A 26,873-nucleotide genomic window follows, 5' to 3' on the forward strand; every position below is an offset into this window, starting at 1 on the left:
ATTGGTTGTAATCATGTATCTATAGTGAAACCAAGTATAAGTACATGTGGACCAAAATAAAATGAAAATATGGGGGCGCTAACCCATATAAAATTATTCACAAGAATATACCCAACCCGATGTCCACTCTTATACATGCAAATAGTTATTACATTAAGTAATTACGTTAAAAAAAATCTAAATTTGTATAACACACAATTCATAATGGTAAATGTTAGTGTCTTAAAAAACGAAATTAAGTCCATTAATTACATTTATATATACATATATTATAATCAAATTTATACTGTGTTTTTTACCAACACCATGCTTAAAAAACGAAATGAAGTCCATTAATTACATTTATATATACATCTATTATAATCAAATTTATACTGTGTTTTTCTCCAACACTTGTGCTTTCATCCGTGATACTGTTATGTGAATTAAATCACTCACCAGACCTAATTGACCTCTTTTTTGCAAAAGAAGGTCAACACACACTGTTTCTGTGAAAAAAACTTCCTCAGCTTGCTCCTCCACAGCTTATTCCAAGGTCTGGTGTTTATATCCCAATAAGCCCCTCCACTTCATCATAAAAGCATTTCTGAAAGGTCTGTATCCTATTAGACTTCTCCACTCCACCACAAACAAGGAAAAAACTGATATAGTGTAGCATATTTATTTATCTAGATATATAAGCACACATTAAATTGTATTTATCTAGACATATAAGCACACATTAAATTGCCCACTTTGTAGTCAAACACCACAAACAAGGAGAAAAACGCAGCAGCTCCGCTCACTACACGGCATGCCTTCCAATTATTGGACGTTCGGGATCGGAAGTGACGTGACCGGAAGATGCGCCTCGACATATGTTTCATCAAGCTGATGTCATCACCTCTACTAGCCACTGCTACATCTGCCTCTAATACCATTCGGAATTGCTGCCCACCATCTAGCCACAATCTAAGCTGCACCTCAGGACTCCAGCTCCCATCTGACCATGTGGTAGTTTCTGGCAGTGAAATCCAAAAGCTTCACCGGCAGTCTCTTACTTAACTACAACTAACAGTAGATGATGGAGAAAACTGAAGCTGCTGCAACAATGTTTAGATCAGGGGTATCCCAGAAACCACAGTGGATCCAGACCTTCTCTCTACTGCTAAAACACTGCTCAACACCCTATTGGATTGAGACCCTTATACTGCTATTGAGATTAACAGAGTTCACAGAGTGGCTGGGGGCAGGAATACAGCCTCGGCAACCCCCTTAGATGGACTCTGCCATATTCATTACTATAAGCTGAAGGAAGAGATATTGCTGTGCACATGGGAGAAGAAGCCTCTGGACTTTGATTGTACCACTGTCCCCTTCCTACTGGATCGTTCCAGTCACATGTTCTATCTGCGGAGACTACTATGACCCCTACTGCAATGTATACAGAGGACTGGTGCCTCATATCACTGGGTAGAACCCTTTTATTTACAAATTAGAAAGTAAGGTCATGTCTTTCTCCTTAGTTAACCATTGCAGCTACAAGATCTTGTTGCCTTTCTCAATACTGAACCTATGGAAGTCTCGAACTGGCTATCCCCTTCCTTTGACTAACAACCACAACATCGCACATCTCTGCTCCCTCAGTGTTGAAGAAGGCAAAGGACCAGATCGCTGTAGAAAAACCCAGAGAGTGCAATTTATTGTGCAACTTATTGTTTTCAGCTTCTGACCCCAGATCCATCTGTTTTACAAGACATCTCCTTCTATACCCATTGCATACCTGAGCCCGGTCACAGTTCTGCTGTACATCTGCTCTAGTCAGGTACTCGCATATCAGTTGATGTCTACTGCTGTAAGTAACTGCTCTGACTCTTTACTTCAGATGCCTGGAATCTGCGTCTTTATTAGCCAAGAGGTAGAGGCGGGCAATGCCGACCATGAACTGCTCCCCTTCTCTATGTTTTACACTGGGACTGATATGGGTGGCTTATTTGTTCCCAATATGTTTATGTTTAAAATTTGATGCCTGGGTACTTTTCAGTGTTTATTGTGTGTGTCACAGCATGGTAAAACATTGCTTTCTTGTGGCAACTTACCAGTGAGGTCTGATTACTTATAGATATTATCTCTAGAAGTGAGGAGAATGTATAGAGTTTTTATGAGTGCTCTGTGCTACAGATGTCTGCGTGACATCCTTTTGTTCTATGAGACACGGTCACTTGGCTGTCTGTAGCACATTACTTACAGCACGACTGCAGTACCTCTGCCCTTTGCCTAATTCTCACATATGGTTATACTTATTGACCTACTGTCTGTAACCTGTGTGTAGTTTTGTATGCCTATATTCCTCTGCATGACATCAGCATGGCATCAGCGATCTGCTGTTTGCTGGTGCAATGCTTTCCAGGCTCCTAAAACAAAAAATTGTAAAAGTACATTTTCTTACCTACAAAAAAAATTACATTTGTTATTTTTTTATTAAAAGGTGAACATATGTTTTAACCATGTTTTTTGTTCATATGATTAAGATCACTTATGTAGTAAGAATTGTTTAGTTCACAATATAATTTTATTAGTGCTGTAATTTGTCTGTTTTGTATTGCTTGGTACCTAGTATCAGAGTTTAGTGTCAGATGCTGTTGATATTTTGTTTGGGCCTTAGCACAGATTTTTTCTTTATTTCTTATTTGCATTCCAGGTACATGGGTTACACAGTCAAAATATTCCAATCCAAATGTGGCGATGTCAGATCAAAAAGCTCCTTTTCATGGATGATGCCAGTGATAGGTCATTCTGATTTTTGTCCTGGGATTAAAGATTGGCCCTTCCAAACGTTCATCCACACAGGCCAATTTCAACTAGATGCCTTTCTTACACCCTCAGGGTATCAATCTTATGTCAAACTTCAATGCATGATTTATCCCCATTATCATTTTGGAGGACATTGCAATTGCAATACTTTTTAGCGAGTTTTGGAACAATAACCTCCACACTTCTGCCCTTAACCAGCATTGAAAATTATGCACCTCTAACTACATCACCAGTTAGATATGGCCTATCTCTTTCTTATAAATTGATTTTACACCCTCTTGAGCAGGGTGACCCACCGTACTTCACTAAAAGGGACTTAAGCATCAGCTTTTTGGCACAACAGAAGGAAAGTATATTACAATTCATCCTTACTGCATCTATTTCAATTGACATCCAAGAGACCCGATTTAATATCCTTTCCAGATGATACAGTGTTTCCCTTACCCTTCATAATTTTTTTCTGCAAATTTTCAACTTATGGTGCCAGTTTCTTAAACATGTGGGGTTCTCCTGCATGTCTTTTGGAGCTACCCAATACTCAAATCATTCTGAACACAAGCTTTGGACCTGGTTTTCAGGCTGGTGATGACACTGCTTCCTAGCTGCTGTACCTAGATCCCTTTTATCCAAATGATACAAACGATCTCTCCTGATACATATGTTTAATGTAGCTAAGGCTTGAATTCCAATGTTTTGGAAACAAACAAACCCCTCCTGCCATGAATGTCTGTAAAATCAATGAAATTTATGCATTGTCCTTTCTTCTAATCATAAAAAGGAACAGTTTGATAAATTTTGGTTTTATTGGACACCTTCACAGCTTCTAACCCCACAAATCTGTCCACCTAGTGAAAGGGTCCCTATATATGGAGCACAAGTGCTAGTGCTACTAGGGGATATCATCATCAGTCCCTCACATAGGGCTGGAGGTCCCATTGGGTATCTGGCTGGCAGTTTCAGTGGTTTGGTTCTCCTCTTTGCTTCCTTTTCTGCCCCCCCCCCTTTTTAATGAGGACCTCAGTTAAAGGACTTCCCAAATGTCAATGGAAAAGTCTCCTTTAGGGAGGCAATAGTTTGGTGGGGAGTGGTCATGCAGCTGGGAGGGTAGACTGCAGTAAGTAAGGTAATGAAGTACATAAGGTAAATAAAACTGATTTTTAATGTTCCCCTAGAAAAAAGCAAGCCATTAACCCTTGCAGTGTTGGGGTAGCCAATGATTTTCAATTTTACTCAGACTTCAGCTTAAACAAATAACTTAAGAATGAGTGTGAGAACAGTACCATGGGAATCTCTTAAAATCTCAAGTTCCAGTTAGTGCTATGATTTCCTATTATAATCAGTCATGAGGCTGATATATAGCTAGGGAATGCAACAAATTTTGACTATTAGCAGTGTTTTTGACATAGGACACCTGGCACAGGATAAATGACGATAGAAGCTCCCCGCATTTTTTTTTTAATGATCAACAGCTGTTTTTTTTTTTAGTAATACCTTGAATTTTTATGTCACTTTATCCACTTGCCGACTGCCTCACGCCGATGTACGTTGGCAGAATGGCACGGGCAGGCAGAATCATGTACCTGTACGATTCCGATTGGACCCCCCCGGTGCCCGAGGCGGTCGGCTTGTGTCTGGGAGCGATCAGACGTGAGGGGGAGGCCATCCATTTGTGGCCCCCCCTCGCGATCGCTCCCAGCCAATGAGGATCTTCCTCTGCCTCTGTAATGTAAACAGAGGCAGAGGAAGTGATGTAATCTCTCCTCGAGCCAGTCTTTTTTGTTCCGGTGCTGAGGAGAGAAGACATCAAGTAAGTGCACCAACACTACACGTTCAGTAGAACACGCAGGCACACTTTTCACCCCCCAGTCACCCCCCGATCACCCCCAATCACCCTCCTGTACCCCCTGTCACACTGACACCAATAGCAGTTTTTTTTTTTGCATTGATGTCAGTTTGTGTCAGTTATAAGTGTTAGGGCAGTTAGGGTTAGCCCCCTTTAGGTCTGGGGTACCCCCTTTAGGTCCAGGGTACCCCCCTAACCCCCCTAATAAAGGTTAACCCTGTGATCACCCCCCCATCGACAGTGTTTTTCTGATCGCTGTATTAGTGTCACTGGTGACGCTAGTTAGGGAGGTAAGTATATAGGTTCACCGTCAGTGTTTTATAGCGACAGGGACCCCCATATACTACCTACTAAAGGTTTTAACCCCCTGATTGCCCCCTAGTTAACCCTTTCACCAGCGATCACCGTATAAGTGTTACGGGTGACGCTGGTTAGTTAGTTTGTTTTTTATAGTTTATTATAGTTTTAGGGCACCCGCCATTTATTACCTTATAAAGGTTTAACCCCCTAATTGCCCGGCGGTGATATAAGTTAAGTTTTTAGGGTTAGATAAGGTCTGCGTCACCCCAGGCAGCGTCAGGTTAGCGCCAGTACCGCTAACACCCACGCACACAGCATACACCTCCCTTAGTGCTATAGTATCTGAACGGATCGATATCTGATCCGATCAGATCTATACTCCCCAGCAGTTTAGGGTCCCCAAAAAAACGCAGTGTTAGCGGTATCAGCCCAGATACCTGCTAGCACCTGCGTTTTGCCCCTCGGCCCAGCCCTGCCCAGCCCACCCAAGTGCAGTATCGATCAATCACTGACACTTACAAAACACTAAGCACACATAACTGCAGCGTTCGCAGAGTCAGGCCTGATCCCTGCGATCGCTAACAGTTTTTTGGTAGCGTTTTGAATCAGTCGCTAACAGTCAGGAGCTTTTTTGCCTGTGAGTGTACCCCTAAATTTAGAACCCAAAATGGCAAATCGAAGAGGCCTACACGTTTCTGAGCATGACAGACAGTGAAGAGGAAGTCACTCATCTGTCAGATTCAGGCTCAGAATACGAACCTGTAGACGACAGCGGCTCCATGACAGATAGCTCTGACGACGGAGTTGTGGTCCCTGCTAAGGTCAGGCGTACCAGATCCCAATCTTCTTCTTCTGTCCTTGAAGTGCAAGAACCACAGGTCCCTCGTATGGAGCAGAGAAGTACTAGCGCCGCTATTTCTTCTGGTGAACTAGCAAGCACCAGCGGCCTAGTACACCCCGGTCGTACGTCCAGCACTGCAGTATCACGTGGTGACGTGGCGAGTCCCATAAGTGCAGTTCAAGCTGGCGAGGTGGCAAGCACTAGTATTGTCCCGCTGCCACCAAGAAGACGAACACAGGCCCGTCGTGCCCATAGTGCCCTTCCTGCTGCATTCGCCAATCCGAATTGGGAACCCACCACTTCTGCAGCACCCGTACTTCCCCCATTCACTGGCTAACCCGGAATTCAGGTGGAAACAGTTGATTTTAGGCCACTGGATTTTTATTCGCTGTTTTTCACCGAAGATCTCTATAGATCTATTGTGGACCAAAGCAATTTATACGCTGATCAACACACCGCAGCTAATCCCCAGTCCTCCCTTGCCAGAGATTGGAGACCAATTACGGTCTCCGAATTTAAGATCTTTCTGGGCCTTTCCCTCCTCTGGGCCTTTCCCAAAAAGAGTGAGTTGCGGTCATAATGGTCCACTGACCCAATTCACCATATGCCCGTGTTCTCTGCTTCCATGGCCAGGGCATGATACGAGCAGATTTTGCGGTTCATGCACTTCAATGACGATGAACTCTGTCGTCCTCGTGGAGGCCCTGGATACAATCGGCTCTACAAAATTCGACCCCTCGTAAACCACTTCAAAGAGCGTTTTGCAGACTTGTTTACTCCCCATCAAGTTGTCTGCGTTGATGAGTCCCTGATTAAATATTCTGGCCGCTTGTCATTCAAACAGTACCTTCCCAGCAAGCGTGCCAGATACGGGGTCAAGATGTATAAGCTCTGTGACAGGGCCACAGGCTATACATGTAGATTTATGGTTTACGAGGGCAAAGATAGTCACGTAGAGCCGACAAACTGCCCTGACTACATAGGAAGCGCTGGCAAGATACTGTGGGACTTGGTGTCACCCTTATTCAGAAAGGGGTACCACTTGTACTTGGACAATTATTACACGAGCGTGCCACTTTTTAGTCACCTTTTTGATCAACAGATTGGAGCATGTGGCACCGTGCGACCTAATCGCCGGGGCTTTCCCCAGCGGCTTGTAGATTCCCGTCTTAGGCTGGGGGAGAGAGCCTGCTTGCAGTGTAATAACTTGCTCGCTATGAAGTGGAGGGACAATAAGAATGTTTTCTTTCTTACCTCCCTTCATGCAGACACAACGGTCCAAATTACTACGGCAACTGGTGTTGTGGAGAAACCCCTCTGTGTCCACATATATAACCAAAATATGGGAGGGGTGGACCTCAACGACCAGTTGTTGGCGCCATACCTAGTTGCCCGTAAGGCCAGACGCTGGTACAAAAAAGTGTCTGTTTATTTATTTCAATTGGCTTTGCTGAACGCTCATGTGCTATACAGAGCTTCAGGATGGACTGGATCCTTCCTTAAATTCCAGGAAGTGATCGTCAGAGCCCTTCTGTTTCCAGACGGTGCTCCACCTCACCTTCCCCAACCAAATGCAGTAAGCCGGCTGCAGGAGAGGCATTTTCCTTATGTCCTCTCGAGTACCCCTACCCAACGAGCCCCCCAAAGTAGATGTCATTTCTGTAGCAAGTGCGGATTTAGGCGTGACACCCGGTATTATTGTCCCTCCTGTCCTGACAATCCTGGTCTATGCATTGGTGAATGTTTTGAATGCTACCATACACTAGTTGAGTATTAGCGTAGGGTATAGCATTGCACAGACTAGGACACACTTTCACAGGGTCTCCCAAGATGACATCACATTTTGAGAGACCCAAACCTGGTACCAGTTACAAAAGTTAAAGTAAAAAAAAAAGTACTAAAAAAAAGTGTAAAAAAATAAAAAAAATAAAAAAAAATAAAAACACAAAAAAAAAAAATAAAAAAAAAAAAAATAGTTGTCGTTTTATTGTTCTCTCTCTCTCTCTATTTTCTCTCTATTGTTCTGCTCTTTTTTACTGTATTCTATTCTGCAATGTTTTATTGTTATTATGTTTTACCATGTTTGCTTTTCAGATATGTGTTTTGTTGGTAACCATTTTTTTGTTTTCAGGTACGCCATTCAGCTGCAGAGCGGATTTATTTATCTTGACAGCAACAGCGTTTGCTCCCATGATACATAAAGCCGTGACTCCAGTGCTGTCTGAGGTGATTTCACCACCACAGTTACATACTTCAGCATATATGCCGAAGCGTGGGGGCAGCAGTGGGTGGAGGAGCGATTTGCTCCTGCCTTTTGTGGAAGGATGCCCCCATGCTTCGGCATATATATATTTTAGGCACAGGTTGCGTTAAATGTTTTATTTTTTACTATGTTTTTTTTTTATTTGTTTTGCAGGTATGGTAAGTCTTACTATTATACTGTAACGTTACTTTGTTTTATTGTTAACCATCATTTGCTTAGCAGGTACGCCATTCAGTTGCAGCGCGGATTTATTTATCTTGACAGCAACAGCGTTTGCTCCCACGATGCATAAAGCCGTGACTCCAGCGCTGTCGGAGGTGATTTCACCACCACAGTTATATACTTCAGCATATATGCCGAAGCGTGGGGGCAGCAGAGGGCAGAGGAGCGATTTGCTCCTAACTTTTGCGGGAGGATGCCCCCATGCTTCGGCATATATATACGGTGCATGTATGCCCATCATTAGAAGTGGGTGGATGAAGGGAGGTATTCTAATGGTGGGCATACCCACCGATCAATCTCTTTTTTTCGTTCAGCCCACAGGCTGCAGAAAAAAAAGTTTACAATATATACCCAACAAGGACCAGCAACGTACTGGTATGTTGCTGGACTTTGAGTGGTTATACCAGAATGATGCCTGCAGGTTTAGGTATCATCTTGGTATCATTCTTTTCAGCCAGCGGTCGGCTTTCATGTAAAAGCAACCCTAGCGGCTAATTAGCCTCTAGACTGCTTTTACAAGCAGAGGGAAGGAATCATCCCCCCACCGTCTTCCATGTTTTTCTCTGGCTCTCCTGTCCCAACAGGGAACCTGAGAATGCAGCTGGTGATTCAGCCAGCTGACCATAGAGGTGATCAGAGACCAGAGTGGCTCCAAACATCTCTATGGCCTAAGAAACCGGAAGCTACGAGCATTACTTAGATTTCGCCGGATGTAAACAGCACCATTGGGAAATTGGGAAAGCATTTTATCACACCGATCTTGGTGTGGTCAGATGCTTTGAGGGCAGAGGAGAGATCTAGGGTCTAACAGACCCCAGTTTTTTCAAAAAAGAGTACCTGTCACTACCTATTGCTATCATAGGGGATATTTACATTCCCTGAGATAACAATAAAAATGATTAAAAAAAATAAAAATGAAAGGAACAGTTTAAAAATAAGATAAAAAAGCTAAAAAATAATAAAGAAAAAAAAAAAAAAAGCACCCCTGTCCCCCCCTGCTCTCGCGCAAAGGCGAACGCAAGCGTCGGTCTGGCGTCAAATGTAAACAGCAATTGCACCATGCATGTGAGGTATCACCGCGAAGGTCAGATCAAGGGCAGTAATTTTAGCAGTAGACCTCCTCTGTAAATCTAAAGTGGTAACCTGTAACGGCTTTTAAAGGCTTTTAAAAATGTATTTAGTTTGTCGCCACTGCAAGTCGTTTGTGCACAATTTTAAAGCATGTCATGTTTGGTATCCATGTACTCGGCCTAAGATCATCTTTTTTATTTAATCAAACATTTGGGCAATATAAATTTAAAAAAGTGTGTGGAAAAAAAAAAACACCCACCATTTTAATCTGTAGGGCATTTGCTTTAAAAAAAATATAATGTTTGGGGGTTCAAAGTAATTTTCTTTTAAAAAAAATGATTTTTTCATGTAAACAAAAAGTGTCAGAAAGGGATTTGTCTTCAAGTGGTTAGAAGAGTGGGTGATGTGTGACATAAGCTTCCAAATGTTGTACATAAAATGCCAGGACAGTTCAAAACCCCCCCAAATTACCCCATTTTGGAAAGTAGACACCCCAAGCTATTTGCTGAGAGGCATGTAGAGTCCATGGAATATTTTATATTGTGACACAAGTTGCGAGAAAAAGACAAATTTTTTTTTTGCACAAAGATGTCACTAAATGTTATATTGCTCAAACATGCCAAGGGAATATGTGAAATTACACCCCAAAATACATTCTGTTGCTTCTCCTGAGTAAGGGGATACCACATGTGTGAGACTTTTTGGGAGCCTAGCAGCGTACGGGACCCCGAAAACCAAGCACTGCCTTCAGGCTTTCTAAGGGCGTAAATTTTTGATTTCATTCTTCACTGCCTATCACAGTTTCGGAGGCCATGGAATGCCCAGGTGGCACAAACCCCCCCCCCCAAATGACCCCATTTTGGAAAGCAGACACCCCAAGCTATTTGCTGGGAGGTATAGTGAGTATTTTGCAGACCTCGCTTTTTGTCACAAAGTTTTGAAAATTGAAAAAAGAAAAAAAAAATTTTTTTTCTTGTCTTTCTTCATTTTCAAAAACAAATGAGAGCTGCAAAATACTCACCATGCCTCTCAGCAAATAGCTTGGGGTGTCTACCTTCCAAAATGGGGTCATTTGGGGAGGTTTTGTGCCATCTGGGCATTTTATGGCCTTCAAAACTGTGATAGGTAGTGAGGAGTGAATTCAAAACTTTACGCCCTTAGAAATCCTGAAGGCGGTGCTTTGTTTTCGGGGCCCCGTGCGCGGCTAGGCTCCCAAAAAGTCCCACACATGTGGTATCCCCGTACTCAGGAGAAGCAGCAGAATGTATTTTGGGTTGTAATTCCACATATGCCCACGGCATGTTTGAGCAATATATCATTTAGTGACAACTTTGTGCAAAAAAACAAAATTGTCACTTTCCCACAACTTGTGTCAAAATATAAAATATTCCATGGACTTAACATGCCTCTCAGCAAATAGCTTGGGATGTCTACTTTCCAAAATGGGGTCATTTGGGGGGTTTGTGCCATCTGGGCATTTTATGGCCTTCAAAACTGTGATAGGTAGTGAGGAGTGAAATCAAAACTTTACGCCCCTAGAAATCCTGAAGGCAGTGCTTTGTTTTCGGGGCCCTGTGCGTGGCTAGGCTCCCAAAAAGTCCCACACATGTGGTATCCCCGTACTCAGGAGAATCAGCAGAATGTATTTTGGGGTGCAATTCCACATATGCCCATGGCCTGTGTAAGCAATATATAATTTAGTGACAACTTTGTGCAAAAAAAAAAAAAAAATTGGTCACTTTCCCCGCAACTTGTGTCAAAATATAAAATATTCCATGGACTCAACATGCCTCTCAGCAAATAGCTTGGGGTGTCTACTTTGCAAAATGGGGTCATTTGGGGGGGTTTTGTGCCATCTTGGCATTTTATGGCCTTCAAAACTGTGATAGGTAGTGAGGAGTGAAATCAAAAATTTACGCCCTTAGAAATCCTGAAGGCGGTGCTTGGTTTCGGGGCCCCGTACGCGGCTAGGCTCCCAAAAAGTCCCACACATGTGGTATCCCCATACTCAGGAGAAGCAGCTAAATGTATTTTGGGGTGCAATTCCACTTATGCCCATGGCCTGTGTGAGCAATATATCATTTAGTAACAATTTTTTGTAAATTTTCTTTTTTTTTGTCATTATTCAATCACTTGGGACAAAAAAAATTAATATTCAATGGGCTCAACATGCCTCTCAGCAATTTCCTTGGGGTGTCTACTTTCCAAAATGGGGTCATTTGGGGAGGTTTTGTACTGCCCTGCCATTTTAGCACCTCAAGGAATGACATAGGCAGTCATAAACTAAAAGCTGTGTAAATTCCAGAAAATGTACCATAGTTTGTAAACACTATAACTTTTGCGCAAACCAATAAATATATGCTTATTGACTTTTTTTTTACCAAAGACATGTGGCCGAATATATTTTGGCCTAAATGTATGACTAAAATTGAGTTTATTGGATTTTTTTTATAACAAAAATTAGAAAATATCATTTTTTTTCAAAATTTTCAGTCTTTTTCCGTTTATAGCGCAAAAAATAAAAATGGCAGAGGTGATCAAATACCATCAAAAGAAAGCTCTATTTGTGGGAAGAAAAGGACGCAAATTTTGTTTGGGTACAGCATTGCATGACCGCGCAATTAGCAGTTAAAGCGACGCAGTGCCAAATTGTAAAAAGTGCTCTGGTCAGGAAGGGGGTAAATCCTTCCAGGGCTGAAGTGGTTAACTATTACATTTTATACAGAGGGATTGACTTACTAAAGACAAATTGACTCTTCGCTTTGCTAGGAAAGTTGTGTTTTGCATTGGGGAGGTTTCTCAGAGCTTAGTGAATGAGGCGAAGTTATGCTTACTTCAATCACCTAATCATGCTCAAGCAATAATGCTGTTTTTTTATTTTCCTTGCACATGTTGGGGCATTCTTTGCAAAGTGAAATTTCATTGCATTCATTAATTCCCATGCAAGGTGCAGTTAACTTGCAAAGTGAAGAGCCTGTTTGCCTTTAGTAAATCAACCCCATAGTGTCTTATTCGTAGCTTCCAGTTATGGGAATAGTATAAAAAATAATAAGCTTTTACATACCAATAGATTGAACCCAATGGATTCAGACAGGGAAATCACCAGAAAAGCAAATTCATGATTGCTTACTGCTGTCATTTATAAAGATCTATTATTTTCACTGTATGAAATATCAAAAAAAGAACTCTTACTCCTAGCCTAGTCCATGGGCAACTATCAACAACTTATTAAAGCCCCAGCCAATGCTGAAGCTCCCAAAATTAAGACAGTTTTTGCCCAAAAGAAAGCAGAGATGGAAGCCAAAGCTGAATGTAAGAAAGCAGAGATGGAAGCAAAAACTGCATGAAGAATGCATACATAGATGCAGGAGCTGCATGCAAGAAAGCAGAGATGGAAGTTTTTAAAAAAGGTGAGCAAACCACACCCATGGAAAGGTTGAAGGTTCTAGAGCAGGTTACTGAAAGTGAAGGATATAACACTATCAGACACTCAGTCGCATTGTATGCATCATATTCCTCACATGCTCTCTCAAGATTTCAGCTCCCACTCACAGCAGCTGTAGCAGCTTCTCAACCAAGGTCAGTAGATTGCACCTACCTCCTCTCAAGACAATCTGCCTACTTTTCCCCCAGTACCTCAGCAAATTGTGGCTGTCAGAATGCAGATAATAGACAATACACTTTACCATGGTGCTAGTCAGTCACCACCTTTGCACTACCATACCTACCAAAAAAGCTCAATCTTCACTCTCCAGCCAATGTAACTAAGTTTGTTCCACGTGCAGCTGTGCATCAAAGTCATGCCACATTTCATTAAATGCATGCCCCACAAAGAGCTCACCAAGGCAGATCTCACTAAGGCTGGCCATATGTGGTGGGTTGCAGGAAAGGAGTTTGCACGATTCCCCCATCAACACAGGCAGTACTGACAGGGAAATCAGCAATTGTCTTCTCCCGTCAGGGGGCGGGGGGGAAACCATCCCTGTCGGGCGAAGACAGTGATTATTGCTAGTGGCTATAGAAGCTGCCAGTGATAATTACAAGAGAATCCGACAGACTGGTTGTACTCAAGTTGATCGATGGATCAACTTTGTAAATTCAGCCTACACATTAATAGTTCAAGTCTTGGCTGGTTCCTGTTGAAACGGCCAAGTTTCGAACCTTGTATGGCCAGCCTAAGTCTGATGACAAGCCAGAAAACTACAGAGGCTGTAAATCCACCTTCAAATCCATGATCAGTGAAAAGTATATCACAACTACAGAAGAACTAGATTTGCTTATCAGGTGGCTAAGTCCTCAATCTGCTGAATTTTTCAGTTAACTTTGACCACCCTGCCGCAGGTTTTAATGCTGCTTGGAACAGACCTGAGCATAGCTTTGGCATTTCAGAAACCATTGAGGATGTTTTATTTAAAAGGTAGCAAAGCTTCCCAAAATATCTAGTAGAGACAATCTAAAGTTTCAAGAGATCAGCTTTTTTTTTTTTTTTTTTTTTAAGCTTAATTGAACAAACTGAAGTTAGAAGCTAATTGGCTGCCATGCACAGCTACACCAGATTTTGCACTCTCCAGTTTTAGTAAATAAACTCCTATGACTGATCCAAGTTTCTCCTTTGGGGAGTCAAATCATCTTAGTCCACCTTCGCTTGCAAGCTCACACATTTTTACAGCCAGCAGAGGTCCGGTGTCTGTGAAAAGGACTGATATTCTACCTGCACATACCTGTACTACAGCCCCTGAAAAGACTGATCAGAACAAGAACATTTCAAACCCAAATTACTAATATCCCAACAAACCACACTCACTTGGAAATGTGATGGATTCAAAAAGAAACCCTTTCAAGAATGAAAAGAGCTTTTAAAGAAATTTGGGGTTTGCTTCAAATGCTGTGCTTTCACAGAACACCATGCTAAAGACTGTAAGGCTACTATTAAGTGCATTAAATGCGACAGTAATGATCATGTGCAAGTGCCTCATCCATTTCACGACAGTCCCACTCTGTCCTCAGGTAATCCCCTCGAGGCAAAGCATGGTGGGGAGAGCACATATCAAACAGTATCTCATACTTAATTTTTTCTGCATGCACAGATGTCTGCGGAGAAGGACTCTGACAAATTACGTACCAAAATATGCTTAGTTTGTGTATACCCCAAGGGTCAACCTAAAAAGCTGTAACACTGTATACTATTCTGGATGATCCAGTAACCTATCTCTTGCCAGATCAAAGTTTTCTGATCTGTAAAATATAACAGGACATGCTTTACCATACACCCTGGGCAGTGAAGTATAGAAATACCAATGCCCAATCCCATTGCGTGCACTCCAACTAACAGGGAGGAGATTGTTACTTCTTCATCTGCCTCTCACCACTACCACTTAAGAAGCATAGTCAACCTCATACCAGCTCTTTGGAGAAATGCTCATATTCTCCTGCTTCTTGGCAGAGACATCCCAATGATAAATAAGGCTCGCCAACAAATTACACACCATATACCAAATGCCTGAACCTAAGAAAGGTCATCATAGGCAACATCTGTCTGGGTAATGTCAGGAAGTATTTTTCAACAATATCTCTTAATGGGAACAATATGAGTGCCTTACTGGAGAACTGTGTCCACCAAAAAACAACTAGAGAATAAATACTAAAAAAGGCGCTCCAAGATTGAACCAAAATTCACCTACAAAAGTTATAATGGGGATTAATAGCTCTAAACAGTGGGAGTATATCGGTACATATACAACTGGAAAAACTGAGTAAAAAAGCCTCATTTGAACTCAACCACCAATTAACTTTATAGAATATATAACATTACTCACTGGACTATAATAAATTCATATTTTATTAATCAAGAAATAAAAAAATGGATATATGCAAATATGCAAATTGGATTGTGCATTTTTAGGTCTGTATGTTGTGGGTTGCATATTGCATATTTGCATATATCCATTTTTTTGTTATTTTTTGATTAATGGAATGTGAATTTATTATAGTCCAGTGAGTAATGTTATATATTCTATAAAGTTTTTTGGTGGTTGAGTTCAAATCAGGCTTTTTAACTCAGTAATGTCAGGAAGCCTTCTACAGTTTGTCAAGGAAAGACTTTGCAGTAAAGGCATGCAACAGTTCTTCACACAATGCAATAACAAGGCCCTTATTTTCTGAGATGATAATGTCGGCACCACAGTGCTTAATGTAACAACTAAAGATAATGATCTGGTAGCCACCGTGGAAGATAAGGAGATCCTAAAAACTATGAGTAAGGAGTTTTATCAAGGTAATTCCTTGATAACAGCTGGGTAACACCATTACCTCAAGGAAAGGAATGCTAGTACCTCCCATGCTTTGGCGTATACCATCTTTGCAAGTCAGATCAGATCATGGTGGTCTTTGACTCAAGTGCTCAATATCAAGGTGTTTGCCCCAACGATGTCCCTCTCATTGGGCCTAATCTGAACAATAACCTTATAGGAGTTTTGCTCCACTTCGAACAAGAACCAGTTGCTGTTATGGTCCACATTCAGCAAATATTCTACTGTTCCATCGCTTTAGAAAGACAGAAACTTCCTCAGGTTCTGATGGTATTGCAACAACAATGTTAGTGATGAAGTCACAGAATACCGAAAGTACATGTTTTTGGTAACAGCCTTTCTCCTGCTGTTTCAGTTTATGGGCTGAGAAAACAGCTCAATACGGTGAGAAAGAATGAGAAAGAATATCAGTTTGTGCAAAGAAATTTCTACATAGACGATGGGCTGAAATCTCTGCCTACAGAAGAAAAAGAAGCAATTGATCTTCGCAAGAGAACTCAGGATATGTATGCCACTGCCAACCTCAGGCTTCACAAAATTGTTTCTAAAAGTGACAAGGTAATGAAAACCTTTCCCTCTGATAACTATGCTGATTTGAGCTAGGAATGGATGTTCACCGTATGCAGCATAGCCTAAGATTGTTTTTGTATGTCAAACAAGACACAGTCACATTTCAATTATCAATTTGTGACAAGCTCTTAATGACACAAGGATTTTTGTCTGCTGTGAACAGCATCTACAATCCTCTGGGTTTCATAGCACCCTTTACCGTCTAGGGTAAGATACTTCTAAGACAGATTACTTCTGAAAACACAGATTGGGACACCCCAGTACCCAGAGAGAAACAACAAAGATGGGAATCATAGAAAAAGTCCCTGAAAGCACTAGAACAACTTCAGATACTGCTCTCTTACATTTCTGCATTCCTAACAAATGCCAGCAGAAGAGAGATCCATGGTGTCTCTGAAGCTTCCACTGAAACTGTAGCTGTGGTAGCCTACCTCAAAGTTATAGATCCAAGAGACAAAGTAAGTGTGGGTTTTGTCCTTGGTAAGGTCAAGCTGACCCTAAAACCAGCACATACTATTCCAAGGTTTGAACTCTGTGCAGCCATGTTAAACATTGGAATTGCTGGCTTATAAGACGTGAAATAGACATTGAAATAGACTTTTCACTTTTACACAGACAACAAGATAGTGTTGGTATGCATACACAACCATACAAAACAGTTCTTTGTGTATGTCAGTAACAGAGTAGACTGCATCAGAAGGTTATCCAATCCTCGTTGGCACTATATGCCTACAGAACTTAACCCAACTGACTTTTTGAATGATGACCCCATCATAATTCATACTACAGTAATTCTATTTGAACTGGTTGTTCCTGAGCCTCACAAGGAAATCAGAGCTAATACTTTTACATTCAATAACTCTGTAAAGATAAAGACAAGGTTGAGTTCTCACAATTTTGAATGCTTTTCAAAGTGGTCTTCTGTTGTACGAGCTTATGACTTATCCATGTTGCTTTCTTCCTCTTTGAAGAACTTGATTCAAAGGGAGATACGAAGGGATTAGTGCAGGTTTCTGTCGTCCCCTCTGAAGAACTTGATTCAAAGGGAGGTAAAAAGGACTGGTGCATGTCGCTGCCTTCCCCTTCGAAGATGCACTCATGAACTGTTTTCTGTGCAATTTTAAAAACACTTCACAAGTTTAACAGTATATTAACCACCTGACATCCGGCCATAGCCGATTGACGGCTACAGCGCGGATGTCAATTTCCGGGAGGCCGTCATATAACGGCCTCCCCTTTCCTCGCTCCCCGTGCGCAATCCCCGTGCGCGCTCACGAGCGCGCATCGGGGGAATTCTGTATTGGCCGTGTCCCTTGGACACAGTCAATCACAGATCGCTGTAAATGGCCAATCACAGCGGCCATTTACAGCACGATTGCCATGGCCAATGAGCGATGATCTCAAATGTAAACATTTGAGATCATCGCTCATTGCCGGCTCTCTTTCCTCACACAGAGACAGCGTCAAACTGTCAGTGATCTGTGAGTGTAAAAACCTTTTTCAGTGCCTACAGTGCCCCATCAGTACAGTGCCCATCAGTACAGTGCCCCATCAGTACAGTGCCCCATCAGTACAGTGCACCATCAGTACAGTGCCCACCTGTGCCAATCGGTGCCCGCCTGTCTGCCCAGCGGTGATCAGTGTCCATCTGCACAATCAGTGCCCACCTGTGCCACCTCATCAGTGCCCACCTGTGCCAATCAGTGCCCATCTGTGCTGCCTCAGTGCACATATGTGCAATCAATCAGTGCACATCTGTGCCGCCTAATCAGTGCCCATCTGTGCCCATCTGTGCCACCTCATCAGTGCCCATCTGTGCCGCTCCATCTGTGCCGCACCATCTGTGCAGCCTCATCAGTGCCCAGCTGTGTCACCTCATCAGTGCACATCTGTGCCATCTCAGTGCACATCTGTTCCACCTCAGAGCCCACCTGTGCCGCCTCATCAGTGCCCACCTGTGCCGCCTCATCAGTTCCCACCTGTGCCACCTCATCAGTGCACATCTGCACATCTGTTTCACCTCATCAGTGCACATCTGTTCCTCCTCATCAGTGCACATCTGTTCCACCTCATCAGTGCACATCTGTTCCACCTCATCAGTGCCCCTCTGTGCCACCTCAGTGCCCATCTGTGCTCATCAGTGCCGCCTCATCAGTGCCCATCAGTGCAGGCTTAGCAACCATGTCCAAAAGAAGCTTTTCCACCGAGGAGGTGTACCAAATACTGTCCCAGGCTGACGAGAGCAACGGGGAGCTCTCTTTTTTGGATTCCCTTTCCGATTCTGATTCGGACATAAATTATGAGCCAGTCCTCAGTAGTGGAACACTGAGTGACTCAGAGGAGGAAGATATTCGGCCCGCCAAATGAAGGCGTTCTGGTGAGGAGGCAGTGGCATCTACCAGAACCGCAGTGGCATCTACCAGCACCGCAGTGCCATCCACCAGCACCGCAGTGCCATCCACCAGCACTGCAGTGCCATCCACCAGCACCGCAGTGCCTCGGCAAGAAAGGCCAAGGACCCATGCAAGACTCCCCTATGCCCTGCAGAACCCCTTGTGGCTTCCTCCTAATTCAGGAGAAGCCAATATTCCCCCTTTCACTGCCCAGCCAGGAGTCCAGGTGGACACAGAGAATTTTTCCCCAATAGATTTTTTTAATTTAATTTTTACCGAGGACATGCTATCAAATATTGTGGCCCAGTGCAACCTTTATGCACAACAATTTATTTTGAATAATCCAACATCCTACTATAAAATTGGAGGATTGTTAGATCTCATCACAGGATGGGCTGTGGAGGTCTCATATGTAGAGCAGTGCCAACGTCCTAATTTACAAGTCTTAAAAGAGGGGGGGGAATACAATGTACCCAGGAGAACGAAACAAATGGACTTTGTAGGCACCAATCATAAAAATCAATGTAAACTTTTATTTATACAAAAATTTAAAAAGAATCACATAGACATAAACATTTTCTAAAAAATCGCAATACATTGCGAAAACTGGTAATGTATGTCAACACATAAATATGTGAGAACGGATCGGAGGATAGCCCCTACACCAAAAGAAGGGATACACCCCTTCCGTTCCCACTAAATAACCTCAAACTGATATGGCTCAGTATGGCTCTACATGTTTCGCAAATTTGAATGCTTCTTCAGGAGCTTGTTTGGGTTACCTATAATGGAGAACAATAAAGAAAGACACACACCAAAAAAAAAACATAGAGTAGCATATTAATATCATTTTTACATAAGGATTTTTTAAAAAAATAATGCGTCTCAAAAAACCACTGAGTACCGTGAGGAAGCAATCCCAAGGGCCCACGATTCAACACACATATGGTGACATGTGATCACATGCGGGGACGTGTCTGGTAGAAAGAATCATACCACCGATAGACTCAAGAGAAGTAGTGAACTAAAGAGTCCCAGCTGTCCGAGAAAGGATAATGAACGCTGTATATATGTGGTAAAACTGGGGCTGTACATTCATATGTGGGAAAGAGCACAGGGCACAGTTAGGTGGGGGGAGGAAATCAGGGGGGAGGAAAAGAGGCAGGGGGAGGAAAAGAAGGCAAGGGGGAGGAAAACCAGGGGGGGAGGGGGGGAAAGAAAGGAAAGGGGAGTGAGGGAGAGAGGGGGGGGCAATGGGGAAGAAGGGGGGGATAATAAAAAGAAAAGGGGGGGAAAAGGAGGGAAGGGGGAAAAACGGGTGGAGGGGGGGAAGAAAAAAGGGAGGGGGGGAGAGGGGGAAAGGAGGAGAGGGAAGGGGGGAAGGGGGGGAAAAACATAAAAGAGAAAGGGGGAAGGAGAACAAAGAAAGGAAGTTTAACAGAAAAACTAGGATATAGGGAATAATGTACCAGCCAGAGTAGTTGGATCCGTCTTTAGTTTAAGTAGAGGTTATGGATACTTGAAAAGCCATACACTTGGAGATAAAGCCTCCAATGGCCAGGGTACATAAGGGAATCCAGAGACTCTAATCTGGAGAATGTAAGTAGTATCCAATTAGCCAGTATTGAGACCGGCTCCTTATAAGTGTGCCGTCATACTAATAAATCAAATGGCACAACCAGATCCTAATATAAATACTATGTACATGTATGCACGTAGGGCTAGATAATTGCACATAAAAGAGCTGCTCCTACCTTGTAGGGTGATACAGGTTGAGCAGGTCTTGCAAACAGCATAGATCAGCTAATTACTTGTAAACCTGGCACCAAATAGATATTTACTGACATGGCTGCAATAGAGCTGTGATCATTTCCCAGCAGAGAGCTATCTAATAAGATCCCAGAATCGCCATCTATATAAGGAGTAAGAGACACATCAAAGATTCCATCTACTTGCACAGGCAGACTACAACTACAAAGTGTTTAGTTAAGTTTGTATGAACCCAGCATGATCTTACCAGACAGCTTGTGGTGTTCAGAGGTAACGCCCAGGCATCAGAGCGCCATGGAAGGTAGTGGCGTGGTACAAGGCTGTTGCTGACAGCCTTAAGTACACGCCCCAATCAGGTGTGCAAGCCGTGCATCACCTGATTCGGCCGAACGGAGCTGCGCGCGCACTCACATCCACATCGCGCATGCGCAGTGGTCAATAAGGCCTCTGTCATGCAAAACGATGTGAGGAGGGAGAGCAGTCCTATAGGTGACAGATCTGTGAGCTCCCCCCAGTGGTTCCTCCTAGATACAGCGTGTGAAGCGCTGTAAAGGTCGGGACCAATAGATGGAGTGAGTCTGGAGATATCAATGCACATATCTAAAAATGTGCATTGTAAATCCAGGGGGGAGAGAGACAGATCTGGACCAGACGCCGCAGACACCATCCCCCAAAGGGCAAGGGGGGGGGCAGAATGCGGCTACCCGGCCGCACATGTAATCCAGACACCAGCAAGTTGATAGGGTCCCGGGGTCAGCCTACCTCAGTACTTATAACAGGCCTGAGGCGCAAGGCCAGTATACATAATTAGAATGTTAATTACCATGAAGAGGATAAATATATTCATGGTGGTACAAATCACAAATGCATACCCATAGTTAATACTGGTAAAAAATAAACAATATGCATATACATTTTGCAAATTAACAGTGTGATTACAAATTTGCGATTTCCTGCAACTACACAATACTTTGACTCGGCGAAATCACTATATATCTATACATTATACTAGCAGGGGGTATAATAGACTGTGTTTAACTACAGGGGTACCTGTAATGGGCAGGAGCAAGGCACATGGGGATTTCCTAACCCAGAGAGGAAGAGGCCAGTGGATTGATGGTACAAAATTTTTTAAGAATGGACTACGATAAGCTGCGTGTTAACTGGTTGCTATAGATCATTGGACCTTAATTGGTTGTCATATAGATCAACCTTCAATTATTTTATCCAAGAAAGGATTTATAGGATTGTACTTCGTTAATGCCTGGCCACCGTGTGGCATTCAGGCGTTCAATCCACTTGGCCTCTTGTTGGAGTATCCTCCTGTCCCAGTCGCCCCCCAACAAGAGGTCAAGTGGATTGAACGCCTGAACGCCACACAGTGGCCAGGCATTAAAGAAGTACAATCCTATAAATCCTTTCTTGGATAAAATAATTGAAGGTTGATCTATATGACAACCAATTAAGGTCCAATGATCTATAGCAACCAGTTAACACGCAGCTTATCGTAGTCCATTCTTAAAAAATTTTGTACCATCAATCCACTGGCCTCTTCCTCTCTGGGTTGGGAAATCCCCATGTCCCTTGCGCCTGCCCATTACAGGTACCCCTGTAGTTAAACACAGTCTATTATACCCCCTGCTAGTATAATGTATAGATATATAGTGATTTCGCCGAGTCAAAGTATTGTGTAGTTGCAGGAAATCGCAAATTTGTAATCACACTGTTAATTTGCAAAATGTATATGCATATGCCTGGGCGTTACCTCTGAACACCACAAGCTGTCTGGTAAGATCATGCTGGGTTCATACAAACTTAACTAAACACTTTGTAGTTGTAGTCTGCCTGTGCAAGTAGACGGAATCTTTGATGTGTCTCTTACTCCTTATATAGATGGCGATTCTGGGATCTTATTAGATAGCTCTCTGCTGGGAAATGATCAGAGCTCTATTGCAGCCATGTCAGTGAATATCTATTTGGTGCCAGGTTTACAAGTAATTAGCTGATCTATGCTGTTTGCAAGACCTGCTCAACCTGTATCACCCTACAAGGTAGGAGCAGCCTTTTATGTGCAATTATCTAGCCCTACATGCATACATGTACATAGTATTTATATTAGGATCTAGTTGTGCCATTTGATTTATTAGTATGACGGCACACTTATAAGGAGCCGGTCTCAATACTGGCTAATTGGATACTACTTACATTCTCCAGATTAGAGTCTCTGGATTCCCTTATGTACCCTGGCCATTGGAGGCTTTATCTCCGAGTGTATGGCTTTTCAAGTATCCATAACCTCTACTTGATCTAAAGATGGATCCAACTACTCTGGCTGGTACATTATTCCCTATATCCTAGTTTTTCTGTTAACCTTCCTTTCTTTGTTCTCCTTCCCCCTTTCTCTTTTATGTTTTTCCCCCCTTCCCCCCTTCCCTCTCCTCCTTTCCCCCTCTCCCCCCCTCCCTTTTTTCTCCCCCCCCCCGTTTTTCCCCCCTTCCCTCCTTTTTCCCCCCTTTTCTTTTTATTATTCCCCCCCTTCTTCCCCATTGCCCCCCCTCTCTCCCTCACCCCCCTTTCCTTCCCCCCCCCCTGGTTTTCCTCCCCCTTCCTTTCTTTTCCTTCCCCTGCCTCTTTTCCTCCCCCCTGATTTCCACCCCCCACCTAACTGTGCCCCGTGCTCTTTCCCACATATGAATGTACAGCCCCAGTTTTACCACATATATACAGCGATCATAATCCTTTCTCGGACAGCTGGGACTCTTTAGTTCACTACTTCTCTTGAGTCTATCGGTGGTATGATTCTTTCTACCAGACACGTCCCCGCAGGTGATCACATGTCACCATATGTGTGTTGAATCGTGGGCCCTTGGGATTGCTTCCTCACGGTACTCAGTGGTTTTTTGAGACGTATTATTTTTTGAAAAAATCCTTATGTAAAAATGATATTAATATGCTACTCTATGTTTTTTTTTGGTGTGTGTCTTTCTTTATTGTTCTCCATTATAGGTAACCCAAACAAGCTCCTGAAGAAGCATTCAAATTTGCGAAACATGTAGAGCCATACTGAGCCATATCAGTTTGAGGTTATTTAGTGGGAACGGAAGGGGTGTATCCCTTCTTTTGGTGTAGGGGCTATCCTCCGATCCGTTCTCACATATTTATGTGTTGACATACATTACCAGTTTTCGCAATGTATTGCAACATCCTACTATGCCCATCCCTATGAGTGGAGAGACCTAACAGTGGAGGAGTTGAAGGTTTTTTTAGGGCTCACATTTAATATGGGACTCACAAAAAAAAAACACTTTGATGTCCTATTGGTCAACCCACCCCCTCCACCACATGCCAGTATTCTCCAAGGTAATGCCCAGAAACAGATACCTCATGATAATGAGGTTTCTTCATTTCAACAACAATACCCAGTGCCCTCCCCGAAATGACCCAAACTATGACAGGCTTTTCAAAATTCGGCCACTTTTAAATTATTTTTCTGCAGTATTCCCCCAGCTGTTTACCCTGGACAAAAACATATGTGTGGATGAGTCCCTTGTTAAGTTTAGTGGCAGGCTTAAAATAAAACAATATATTCCCAGTAAAAGGGCCCGGTATGGAGTGAAGGTATACAAATTATGTGACCGAGTCACAGTTTACATGTATGCCTTCAAAGTGTACGAAGTGAAGGACACCTTCTACACATCTCTGCCCCTGTTCTACAACCTACACCGGAAGAAGACGCCTGCATGTGGTACCGTAAAAAAGAACCGGAAGGGCTTTCGTCAAAGTCTGGTCAATAAGAAATTGAGGAAAGGAGAAACGGAAAGTCTACGAAACAACAAGATTTTGGCAGTGAAGTGGAGGGACAAAAGAGATGTCTACATGTTGTCTTCAATCCACAATGATACCTTAGTGGAAATCCACAGAAGAAATGGCCCCATACAAAAACCTAAATGCATCTATGATTATAATTTGTTTATGGGGGGGAGTCGACTTGAATGACCAGATGCTGGAACCGTACCTTGCAACAAGATGGACATATCATTGGTATAAAAAAGTCGCAATTTATTTTTTTAATTTGGCCATCTACAATTCATATGTAATTTATCGTAACTCCACCCAAAACCCCAAACGCTTCCTTGGCTACCAGGAGGAAGTTTTCACTGCCCTTACATTCCCAAACGGCCCACCAGAAAATATCCGATCAGATGTTCTAAGTCGACTCTCCGAACGCCACTTTCCCGATAAAATCCCTCCCAAACCAACAGGCCAACTACGGCAAAAAAAATGTAAGGTGTGTACCAGAGCAGGATTCAGAAGAGACACATCTTTTTATTGTGCACAATGTTCTTCTGAACCAGGCCTCTGTGTAGGTGAATGTTTTCGCCGTTACCATACTTCACTAAATTATCAGTGAAGTATGGTAAACGTAAGCCTCTATTCCTGCAATTTACCCTTATGCCACTGCCTCCTCTGTAACTGACCCTGGCTTGTTATTTGACCACGCTTCTGCCTAACGATTCTGTACATACCTCTACCTGATCTGGAACTGACCCTGGACTGTTATTCGACCATGCTTCTGCCTAACGATTCTGCACATACCTCTGCCTGATCTGGAACCGACCCTGGACTGTTATTCGACCATGTTTCTGCCTAACGATTCTGTACATACATATGCCTGATCTGGAACTGACCTTGGACTGTTTGACCATGATATTTGCCTGCCTCTTGGACTGATCTTGTACCCTGATACTGGACTAGTGGGATTCAACACAGGGGTCTCACATATGTGAGGGGGCTCCAGAATTGTTTTTCTGGATGAAGAAAACTTTTTTTTGTTTTCTCAATCCTAGATTAGGGTCTGGAGACTCGGAGGCTTCAAAGAGATTTGGGTGGGAGAAGCCTCTACCCCTGTCCCCATTCTGTCCTGAACGAGGCCCTACTTCTGCCTGTAGGACTTACTGCTGTCATGCCTCTGCCTGTCTCACTGACCACACCACATGGACCTGCCTACTACCAGGACCAATATTTTTGGCACTGCGGACAATATCTCTGCCTGCACTGACCCTGGACTTTATATGGACAGTAACCTTGCCTGCTGCCTGGACAATTGTGTTCGCCGCTGCTGACCAAGTCCCTGCCTGCTGCCTGGACCAGTGCTATCCTCCTGTGTACAACTGCGCTACTACAACCACAGGTAATCTTTTGTTTATGCTTTGCTCAGCATAATGTATTTTGGGGTGTAATTCTTGGTATGTGCATGCTATGTGTCCCTGGAACACCTGACGGTGTTCCTTGCATGTTGGATCTCTGTATGTGGCCAGGCTGTGTAGAAGTCTCACACATGTGGTATCGCCATACTCAGGAGGAGTAGCAGAATGTATTTTGGGGTGTCATTTTTGCTATCCAAATGCTATGTGTTGGAAATATCTTATAAACGGACAACTTTGTGTAAAAAAAATGTGTTGTCATTTTTTTTCCACATTTTCCAAAAACTTCTGGAAAAAAATGAACCGTTCAAAAGACTTATTATGCCTCATAGATTATACGTTGGGGTGTTAGCTTTCCAAAATGGGGTCATTTTGTGGGTGTTTCCATTGTCCTGGTGCTCCAGGGCCTTCAAAAGTGTAATAGGTGGTTGAGAAATGTGATGTGTAATTTATGCTCCTAGAACACCTGATGGTGCTCCATGCATGTTGGGCATCTGTATGTGGCCAGGCAGTGAAAAAGTCCCACACATGTGGTATCGTAATACTCAGGAGGAGTAGCAGAATGTATTTTGGGGTGTCATTTTTGCTATCTAAATGCTATGTGTTGGAAATATCTTAAAATCGGACAACTTTGTGTAAAAATTTTGAGTATAGCCTCATGTAATAGAAAATAATAATTTGTTAAGAATGTACCATCATCCAAATTAATATACAAAAACAAGGAAGAGTGGGATCAAGGGGACAGTGGCTGATGTTGGCCCAATCATGCTTCCACCCTGGAAAAGACTGGACTATATCGGTACAGATAAATAACAATGAACAGTTGAGTAAAAGGATTTATTACAAAGAAAGAAATTACATAGTGTACTTGTTAAAATTGCAAAAACAGAGGCTCAAAATTGCCCAAGAGGCATCTGTTGTTACAGGGTATAGAATGGTCTGGTTCTCGACTAGTTTCGCGGTATTACCGCTTCCTCAGGAGGACCAATCTATGAGAAAGATAGTACATAATAATGCAGACAATATGCATACAAAATTATAATACAGCATGTAGAAGAAACATCATAAGAGGTAAATAAAGAAGTGGCTTACCCTATATCTAGGTGAATATGTGCGGCACCCAGCTGCCCAAACATAACTCCCCCGCGGCGGACAAGGGGGATTGTGCAAAGTTCCCTGAATGGATAACAAAATGGCAATTGAGGGGTCTGATATGTTAGCTGGTTGGGGGTAAAAAAGGGGGAGGATAGTCATTGGTATAAAAGGGGGAGATAAATGGGGACAAGAGGGAAAGA

This window comes from Aquarana catesbeiana, linkage group LG01, assembly GCF_042186555.1.
Source record: "Aquarana catesbeiana isolate 2022-GZ linkage group LG01, ASM4218655v1, whole genome shotgun sequence".
In the NCBI taxonomy this organism is placed as follows: Eukaryota; Metazoa; Chordata; class Amphibia; order Anura; family Ranidae; genus Aquarana; species Aquarana catesbeiana.